Here is a 10,550-nt window from a genome sequence, read left to right on the forward strand (position 1 = left end):
GCTCTTCCAGCAACCCTTTCTCAAACATCTAGAGCAAGTTGAAATTTATAAGGCTACCCACAAAAATACTTCTATTAACTTCATAATGTAGACTCTTTCATCACAGTGCAGAAGTCTTTCTTCCAACTGTAAATTTACTCTCCTCCCTCCCACCCTCTCTCCTTCTTAAGTCACTCCTCCTTTTTCACACATGTATGGCAATCCCTCATTGTTTCAACAGCTTCGGGATTAGTCAGCCTGAGGATGCCCATTCAACACAGGTGAAAATGTCAGTACTTTATAATTTTTTTGCTGGTTATTTGGTTCTTTGTAGCTTTGTATAAAGTTTATCCAGTTCTTTGAATAGTTTTATCTTACTTGAATACAAAAAAAATATAGAATAACAAAGTTTACATTTAAAAATTGTGAAACTTTGTAAAGAGGACTTTCAAAATCATGTTAGAGTAAAAGTGGAAGTTGTGTTCTAAGGGGATATCCTCAATTTTCAAACCATGCTGTAGCAGTACTATGTTGTATGAGGATACCTGTATATTATATTTAGAAAAATTCTTCTTATTACCCATTGTATTGTATGACATATAATTATCTTTATTAAAATAAAAAATAGTTAGATTATAATGAATAATAATAAACATGATTTTTTAAAAATTACTGTATTAAATTAAATATGAACTTAAATGAAAATGTAAATATTCCAGTTTTCAAAATTTTTACATATAAAACATCAGTAATAAACATTACTAATCAAACAATACAACCAGATTTTTATCAGACCATAATATGACTAATTAATTAATTAAATTATTAAACATCTTATTAATTAGTTAGTCATAGTGTAGTCTGATCAGAATCTGACTGTATCATTTGACCCAAAGATTTTTAGAGTATTTTAAATTTTATGTAAAGTAAGAATAAATAAAATAATACTAATGGTAGTAACAATCTATAAAGAAAGTTCAATTTTATTCTTATTAATATTTTTTTTACAAAAATTGTAAATAGGATAAGTCCATGAATACTTAAATATATTCATTAATTTATAAATAAAATCTATTTCTTGTAAATCAAATCAAAAACTTTATAAGTTAAATTTAATTTTGAAATGAGTTACGAGATGCAAACTTTAACTTCAGATGACTGACAGTCAAGGCATCAGTCTACCACTTATGGATCTTGAATTTAAATAGTCAAAAAACCTCAAAAATTTTTCATCAGCAGTCTGTTCCAAATACATCACTTACTACCTCCATTGTGGAGCTGGCTGAACCAAAGACAACTATAAAACTATATCCTCTTAATGCCCACAAAACAGGAAGGAATAAAAAAATAAAAACAACAACACCACTAATGTTAACTTAAATTCATTTTAGAATGTTTAAAGAAGTTACTAATTACCTGTAAAAGTTTAGAATCTATTTTGCTATTGTCAAACTTCAAACTAATTTTTCTCATACTTGGTCTGTTGTATAAAAAAAAACTGTATTCCGAATTCAGTTTTGGATCCTGATTGAAGATAATGTTGCTGCTCCATCCTGATCCTTTATTAATATATCCTAAAATAATTGTGATTAAAAGTGTTATTAAATGAATTTAATTTATAAATAAAAAATTTATTATTTTACATTTGTAAAAATTTATATGAAGTATTTTCTATGTTATCTAAAAAATTTTTTGCTGTAAATGAAAATCAAGTCAAAATTATTACAAAGATTGCTCTTAACCTTTGGTATAATTAAATTAAATATCTACTAATGTGAGGTAGATAATAATGACTTATCACACCAGTGATAATAAGCACAACACTCAGGAATCAATGTAGATCCTTAATTAAATACAAAGGAGTGTAAAGTAAAAATGACTACATGAGTATGAATAATCAACATAAATAACCAAAATGCATTTCAGACTATTGGAAATAGTCCCTCTTCAGTTGGTATTAATATGGAAAGGTTAGTATACTTAAAACTATACAAAACAAACAAATCGCTATAATGGTATGAGCATTAAACATTAAATGAGTGCAAAGGAAGCAGGCATAAAACAGCTTCATAATATTACAAGGTGACTTGGCATAAAGGATACTAATACAAACAGTTAAAAATTAGCATAGAACACTAGATTAACAATTATGAAATAATGTTACACAAACAAATTATACATAAATACCACAACAGTAAAACGATAGAGTTGAAGGTGGCATTACTACAGGGTGCAGAGTGGTCACAAAGGACATGTGGTACAAGAAATATCTGGTGGTACAAGAAATATCTGGTGAACAAGTGGTGAATAACATAGAATACAATTACAAATTTTACAACAGTTTTGACAAAATAGTTTGAATTTGACAAATAATTCCAAATTGTATGAGCAATAATATTTAATTAATTAAATTAATATCAACAAGAGGTCTATAAGCAATAGGTGTTTTATGGGTTTTGATCCTTATGTTAAACTTGTGAATACGATGACCATAATTAGTGATGAACTTAATATCATCTTTATCAATAACCTTAATAGTAACTAATTTTTTTAGTCTAACAATTAATTCTTTTTTGATTTTAAGTGTGAGATCATGATGCAATTCCTCATATCTACTGTCATCTAAAAGATCCTGGACAACCTTATTATTATCTACCTCACATTAGTATATATTTTGTTTAAATTAATTGAAAATGTATTTATTTAAGTAGAACTTAAATAAATTCTGATTATGATGATAATATCCATTAAATTTCAATTAGTAATTAAATGAATAAATTAAAATTATTATATGATACAAGATTAGCTTGAATGTCTAAATCAGTGTTTTCAACCTTTTTTATCTCACACTTGAAACAAATTAAGTTTCAGTGGCAGAAATTTGCATGGGAAAAGTCACATTAATTAAAGTTGTTTGTAAACATTCTATCACCATATTACTTACTACTTAAGCTAATTATTCTTGACTATATTTTTTGTGAATTAAATAAAATAATATTGTTGTTCCTTAGCTGAAGTTATTTAAACAATAGTTAATTTTCATTTACTTAAAAATATTGTTGTTCCTTAGCTGAAGTTATTTAAACAATAGTTAATTTTCATTTACTTAAAAAAAGCAATTAACATTGTCTTAATTTGCATTTAAGTGGCATGATAATTGCCTTTAGAAACCTGCCCATTGTCTCACTATTTCTAAGTTAAAATAATTTGAATTAAACATGGACAATTATACACACATTTTTGATTTAAAGAAAATTTCATTTTAAATGAAATAACATGGTGTTATTCACATATAATTTTGCTTATGAATATATAGTTTTTACTACATTATGTTTATTTATTATAGCAACAAAAAACTCATATAATCAATTTAAAGAGGCTTTAATTTTCATATGTACACTTATTGTTCTTTGGGCTTCTTTCAAAAATAATTTATTTAACAATCTTCAAAAATTTTTGTGGCACACTGGTTGAAAATCACTGATTTAAATTTTAAATAAAGGATATTCTGAAGAGAATGCTATCATTTTAAATTATTGTAATTTTGTTAACAATTATCCAGTTGTACATTAAAACATCAGAAAACAGTCACTCATTTTTTCAAGTGTACTTTGCATCCAACTGTTATGCTGCACTGAGCACAGGAAGAATTTGAATATCTGTCATCACTCCTTCCACAGCAGCAAAAGTTTTATGTCTCCTGCAGATTACTCATATTGCACAATGATGGGCAATTCCGGCTTTACGAACTGCAGAACATAAAATGCCTTCTTTGTTTCAGAGGCACCACTTTCATTTTTTACGCTTCTTAGAAGCAGTAGATGATAAGATGGGAGATGAAGCCTGGACAGTTACTCAATAGATTGGTATTTGTTGCATACTTGTCATACAATAATTAACATAATTATAGTAATTAAAAATAATAGCAAACTTTCTGGAAGACTCTGTATATGACATTAACATGGCTGAAATAATACATATGTTATATTATAATAATTAAAAGTTAGAAACACTGTTTTAGAATTTATGATTATATAAAGAATATCAAAAATTAACTAAAATTTTTAAAATTCTATATGAAAACTTTCAAAGTTATAATCAGAAGACTTACAGAATCAACTGAGGCATTAATTTATAGCAAAATGCAAATTTATGTTAATAAATATTTTAATTTAAAGTGATGATATGACAGACATGCCACCTTAATTTACTTTCTGGCCAAACTTAAAGCAGCATATCTGTGTTGCTTCAATAACTGACACAGTGATTTGTGTTTTGAGCCCAGTAAGATTTTCAGGCAAGGGTGGAATAAACACTAGATTCTTGATAAAATGCCAGAATAAAAATCAAAAGGTCTCAAACTTGGGAATAAAGTGTCTATGATATCAATCCTGCTCAACCAATCCACCAACTGAAGAAATCTCAGACATCTGTGGACAGTTATGGAGTAGCCTGCCATCTTGCCAAAAGTGTATTAATCCTTTTGTGTCATTGTTGCTTAACTATGGAACAAGAACATTTTCTAGCACATCAATACACAATACTGTAGATGGTTCTCTTGTAAAAGCAGGACCATACACTTTATCTTCACTATGAGTATAAAACACATTTACTTTTGGACTAGTATGAATATGTTCCACAGTTGCTTGTAGATTTTTTTGTTTGTTTGTTTGCTTGTAGAATATGTTCCACAGTTGCAAGTCCGAAATCCTGCAGTTGTGGACATTAACTTTACCATTGAGATGAAATGTCAACTCACCACTGAGATGAAATGTCAACTCACCACTGAAGATAATGTCTTGTTATACTCATTATGATATATTTTCGCAAATGTGAGACAAGCTTGATGTATGTTGCTATAAATTAATGTCTCAACAAATTTTAAAAGTCTTCTGATTAAAATTCTATAAACTTACAAAGTAATATATATCCTTTTTTTATCAGCCTGTATTTTTATACAAGTAATCCTTGTATAATATAGTACTTACACATGGTTTTGATATAAGATTTCATATGAAATCTTCTATTTATCTTACTCTAGTAAATGTTTTTTCAGTTACTACAACATAGTTTGCCAATATAGATTGTGCATTTTCCCCCAATATGATGAAAGTTTTTTACTTTTCATGGCAATCTTGTTAGAAAATTTAAAATCTGTTCTGCGCTAATAAGTATGCAATTTTATATACTGGAAATTTCTTTGGCATTTTATGTACCAAAACTGCATACTGCTTACAGTTTTCTTTTTCAGCTGTTTTCTTGAAAATAGCATTTAATTAGCTAAAAAGTGTGGACAAGTTACAAGTGCATATAAATCCTGAGCTATCAAAATCAAAATGTTAAATATCTATTGAAATTCTCTACATATTACAAATACTGAAATATGTACAATGAAGTTCAGCTTTTATGAACTTAAGCAATAAATACTGAGCTGATAATTTGTATTAAAAATCCTTCCCATTTAAACAAATGGAAAGTCTCATCTAATATTATCCATCACAAATAAAACAGACAAACTATAACAAATAAAAACTAAATCTGAGGTTCAATATATTCAGATTAAATTAATAACTAGGTTTCAGCTAGAAAATGTTACTTTAAGCAAAGTTTCTGCTTACCTTTTGTATAGTCTTATCATCAGTAATATTGGTCCCTTCTTGTATATTTGCACAAGTAATTTCACAATTATCTCTGAAAGTAGGAACATATTGAGATTCTGTTTTATAAATCTTCATCCTAAAATAAGTGAAGAGGATTCAAGTACAACAAATGTTAACAAAAAAATAAACTAAGGATATTACAAATAAATCTAAAAGGCTTGCCAGTGCTGTATAAACAATCAAAAGTAATCTGTACAGTCATTTTATACTGGAAGTACATCAGATTTCTTTTTAATGACAGCCATATTTTATTTTTTTGTATCATTTTTCTAAACATAATTATAGCTTAATAGTATGTAATTATTATTAAAAGCAATTACTTGGTTTAAAAATGAATTAAATTTAAATGAATAAAATGCTTATCACTAAATCTTATATATCTATACATATGCATGCTTTTCCATTAAATGCATGATATTGGAACTTTGATATAAACACAATTTAAATCTAAGTGGGTCAAATTAAGGTTATCCAATCTTATTTTACATATATTTCTGAAATTACAGGTAAACTATGATTTTTATTGTATATTTTGCAGATTTGATCATATTGTATTTGGAATTAAGTAAGTGCTTTATATACTTTACTGCTTATTTGCATAATTACAATGCTACTTTTTCAAATGATCTGTAGTCCCTTTTTGTTATCTCATACTGAATTTCTTTTGCATCAGAACAGTTTATGTGAGAAACATCATTCTGCTTTTCAATTACAGATGAGCACATGATGTTTTCAAACATTTTTAATTTAAACACGCATGTTTTTAATGTCTCACAAACAAATATGTTTTGCATTGACATGAAAATGTCTGACTTTTCAAATTCTCAAAAGTTTTTGAATTAACTGAATTTAAATTATTGTAAATGCTACCTTTACTTACTTAATAATGTTACAGTTTGTTAAACTTGGGTGTTTTCTTCTATTATTATAGTGTGTAAAAATCCTATGTGTATGAAATTTACTTTCATTACTTTTAAAATTAATTTAACTAATTAATTTAGTTAAACATAACTGTACCTTGATATATCATAATAAAATGTCTACACTAATGACACTAGTATTTTTACATGTATAAGAGCATATTAAAAAAGAAAAAAAAGCCTAAAAGCTAGAATAAGAAATAAAATGTATATAAAACCTGGAACAAGAAAATGATTTGTCATATACAAATTCAAAATAACTAATCAATATAATTTAACATTATAATACCAGGACGTTGAAAAGATAATACACAATTGTTGACAAGATAGCTGAGAGATTAAGACAGTATTTTCAACTTTTTTTTTTAACAGTGGCAACTCCAACTTTCCAACTTGATAATTTTATATTGCAGCACCCTTACTTCTTTTTAAATGCAATTATTGCTTTTTTTGGTATTTTTAGTAATGTACATTATGATAAATTGTTATGGCACTGTGCTCAGTACTATATTTCATGGCACCCTGATTGAAAACATGAGTTAAAGTGTCAGCCTACCACTTTAGGGACCTGGAAATGAATCTGGACTGGTCAAAACACTCCATTTTTTTCAAGGCCTGGTCTGTCCCAGATGTGTCAGGTCTATCCCTCACCCTAGCATTCCATTGTGAAATTGACTGAACCCACAAATGGCTTGAAAAAATGGCAGAATGACTTCATAAAAATACTATTTCTGCTCTTCCCCTATTTCTACTCAGTGCTCTCAGAGTAAAAATAGTAACAAAAAAAAAAAATAATAATAATAATAATAACACTAATACATAATTTTCAGTTTTATAGGAGTCACAAATATTATGAGATTTTAATTAATCTTATAATGAATGTATCAATTTTGTAATTTAGGTAATATAAATGAGTTTAACTTCATACAATTTTATAGTTAAATAGACTATGTCGTATTAAACAGAAACAGTAAAGATAAAAATCCTCTTTTCAAAATTTAATTTATACTGATACTTTTTTGTAACAACTTATATTTAAAATTATGGCCTCTGAACTTAATCAGTTTGAAAGAAAAAAAAATACAAAATAAACAGTCAAATTCCTTTATCAGACTATTAAGGCTAGTTAATTACCAAGCAATTTGCCAGGAGGAGGGTTGCCAGGCTACCAACGCTTGATAATTATAATTATAAATAAATAATTTAATTTAATTAATTTTAGAATATTCTGAAAGAAAAGATTGGCACAAAATGGTGCAACTCCTGGTTACCATGCGGACACACTGCTAGTTATGCTGACTGGACCTCCATCCGATCTTCACTTCCAGACTAAGTAAATAATCAATTAATTTAAATAAAATTGTATAAGTCAGTCACAGAATCTGACTGCTTGTTTGGTATTTGATGTAATTATCACATTAGATGTATTTATTATTGAAAAAATTTATAACAGTCAAATCTTCTCCTTTTCTAATGCTGAAATTCCTTCTAGAAATTTTGCAGTAGATAAAACAAATTTTATTATTATGTCTAAATGAATCTTTATTATATTTCATTAACTTTACAATACAAATTTAATAATTAATGATATTGTAAACATACAACCAAAACATATAATTTTATTAGTTCTACTCACCAATAATTCTTCTTTCACTTCTACAAAATTCAATTTATTAAGCCAAACAATCACCGTAGTTAGTATCAATACATCAGATATTGGGAAGTTGATATATTCAATTTATTTTCAACCTCAACGTTTCTGTTATTATAATCAATATCAAATTCTAAATTTAACTCCCGAGTATAATTATTAAGATTATTATCCCAAAAAGATTCTTTCTTTACGAATATATTTTCACCTTTATCAAGATCTAGAATAAGAAATTTATAATATAGAATGCAGTTTTAATATTTCACAATCCATATCTAAAATCTATCAATAAACAGAATAATAAACAATTAAAAGAAATGTCTGGTTAAGCTCAGGTCAAATGATAAACACTGATAGTAGCAGGCTATTTTCAATTACACTGAAATTAATTGACGATTGACAAGTAAACTTTCGTAGAAAACTGTTTACTTAATTAATTCCCAAGTAATTTCAAAATAAAGCAGTTTAATTATCATTTAGGAATAACTAATTAAATTTATGTATTATTATTATTGTTATTAAAGTATTTAACTTTAAACTGTACAGCATATAATCAGTCTTGTTAAGAAAATATAGCTAAATAAAGTAATGAAAAATAAATCATACATAATTTTTACGCAAACATTATTCATTTATGATCCATCATCAATCTCTATTTATCTAAAAAGAGAGACTGACTATTAAACCAAAAATATAGTACTAAGTATTATATAATATAAAGTATTTTATTACTATATAATAAATATATAACTAACAAAAGTTATCTGTAAATAGATATTTATAAAATATTAAGTTAGATGTATGTTAAAATAACTGCCATGTTTCATAGCAATTGGTCAAATGGTCCTGCGGTATATAGCAAATAAACAAACAAACATGCTCATTTATAGATATAGATGAAATAATTGATTGACATTGAATTATTCATTGTTTTGAGTTTAAATTTTATTCCTAAAACCTCTGAGGATCCATGCTCGCCCTACATATTTTCATATTCTTAATGATTTGTCTTGAAAAATTTTACTTAGCTGAAGAAGTTTTGTTATAAATAATGCACATTTTAATATTTACCTTACTTTACTATTTTAATTAGAATAGATTAAAAGTAATTTTGATATAGAAACAGAAAATAGATATCTGATCAGCTCGATCAGATCAATAAAAACAGAAATACAATATCTGAAATTATTGTTAAACTTAATTATAATTTATGTTCAAATTCTCAATCTGTTTAGTCTGGATTTTTAAAATGGTATTGTTTGAAGATTGTTATTATGTGGTATCTGCAGATTAGTGCAATATACTACATGTTATACTATTAAATGCTGTTTTCCTATTCTTCTTCCTTTTTGGGCAGTACACACGCTTTTCTCTTGATACTGATGTTGCCTGTGGTAGATCTGGTTTCTTCCTCAACACTGGATTTTCATACAGAGATCCTCACTCTAATTGTCTGCAAGGAAGGAGCCTACATTTTCTTTCTCTGACTCTTCATTAAGCCATTTCAGAAATATTTCATTATGTTTTATAACAGTACGTATATACAATATCACTTCGCAATTAGAACCATACCACTTTGAATGTGAAAAAAAGACGCAGGATTACTCATGGGTGAATGCTGCACTGACTTGTCCAACATGACTGAAACAAAGGTGGTACTGAAAGCATTAGCAATCACTATTATTTCTGATTCTGGTATCTTCTTGAAGGGTATACTTGAGAAGAAAAGAGGACAAAAGTGTGGCCACAAAACTTCCAAGCTCAAGTTACAAGTGTTTTAAAATGAAAGATGAGTGCAGCACTCATCCTCAAGTAACGACAGGTTAAGTGCTCTCTGCCCTATTGGGTTCTAAGAAGACCTTTTTTTAGTAAGCCCATTACTAATTTAGCCAGGCTCACAATGAAGTAACTGGGTGTAAGGAATGGGACAAATCCAAACAGACTATTCCCCAAAAAATTCCTGGGGTATTTCAATCTGTCTGGATTTAATCCTGGATCCCCAGAGTGGTAATTATTTTGATGATAAGATCATATCATATATCATCAAAATAATTTATTTTCTTCATTAATTACATACAAACATACATAGTTGGGAAAAGAAATTGTCTACTTGAAAAATATATTAAACATTTCTTCTTTATGCCTTACTAGAACATCATTCATCAACATGCCTTATAGTGATACAATAGTAGTTGTATCAAAATAAGGCATGTTGATGAGTTATGTTCTAATAAGGCTATATATCAGCAATAATAATTATAAATTACTGAAAAATTTGACTCTAGAGGGAAGCTTAGGTGCCATCTTGTATTAAATATAATGATTTAATGTGATTAAATA

At 27.4% G+C, this 10,550-nt stretch overlaps 1 long non-coding RNA gene across 1 annotated transcript in view; it reads right to left on the bottom strand.

Annotated features, from left to right (window-relative positions):
• Positions 1-5,460: 5,460 nt before the first annotated feature.
• The window catches only part of LOC111637894, a 13,232-nt gene continuing 8,142 nt past the window's right edge, over positions 5,461-10,550 (bottom strand). Inside the window, exons 3-4 of the long non-coding RNA XR_002758755.1 lie at positions 8,196-8,430; positions 5,461-5,670 (exon numbers count right to left, since the gene is read on the bottom strand). This is a non-coding gene — a long non-coding RNA (uncharacterized LOC111637894). The remainder of the gene's footprint in view (positions 5,671-8,195; positions 8,431-10,550) is intronic.

The sequence above is a fragment of the Centruroides sculpturatus genome, unplaced genomic scaffold (genome assembly GCF_000671375.1).
Source record: "Centruroides sculpturatus isolate CEXI.00-Female unplaced genomic scaffold, Cexi_2.0 scaffold1088, whole genome shotgun sequence".
NCBI lineage: Eukaryota > Metazoa > Arthropoda > Arachnida > Scorpiones > Buthidae > Centruroides > Centruroides sculpturatus.